Consider the following 838-nt stretch of genomic DNA (forward strand, 5'->3'; position numbering starts at 1 on the left):
ACTCCACCGCCATTTCTGCCACGGACGTTATGGTTATATTTCCACGCTGGACAGACTCAACAATTTTCAGAAGTATCGTCGCCGAGCTTGTAAGACTAATGGGTGGCAGGTAAGTTGCCCGCTTAAGTAGTTGATTTACCCTAATTGTGACGGCGCTAATTGACGTGTATTTGCCACGCTATGAATGGACAAAGTATATATTATAAATTATGGTTTTTGGCTCTGTGAAGGGCCTTTTTAATAATGTTTAAGGTTGCTCCGTTACAATATACATATAGTTAGGTCGGGAGCGGACGATTTTATTTTTTAATTGGTCTACACAATTTATTTAATTTAGTTAGGTTTATTATGATAAGCGTAAGTGATATTTACAGAATATCAAACGCTGGAAAAACTCAATTTGCAAAGGCTCCAATAATTCTCAGTCAATAAAACTCCTGGGGCAATTGAATTTATTCATATTTTTGTTTGTGGGATCGTATTGGCTCCGATTACAATAATTCGATCACTGCATTATTCAAATTTAATCTTCAAAAAGTCCATTTACTTTTGTGCCGTAATATAAACGTTTTCCGAGTTTCGAACGGAATTTATCTCAAAACGATCGCCGACTAATTACCAAGTATTTACTGGCCGTTAAACTTTATTTACTTTCTCTTAATCGTCTCGCATTACTCTCGTTGGAGTTTTTTCATTAAGTGTTGTTCGGAGCATTGTATAGGCAATATCGGTACATCAAAGTGTACGTGTCCGACATAATAATAAATTAAACCGTTCAATAAAAATCATATACATTACACTGTTCGTATTATATTATCGTACTTTATTGATATAACTC

This window comes from Rhopalosiphum padi, chromosome 1 (genome assembly GCF_020882245.1).
Source record: "Rhopalosiphum padi isolate XX-2018 chromosome 1, ASM2088224v1, whole genome shotgun sequence".
Classification (NCBI taxonomy): domain Eukaryota; kingdom Metazoa; phylum Arthropoda; class Insecta; order Hemiptera; family Aphididae; genus Rhopalosiphum; species Rhopalosiphum padi.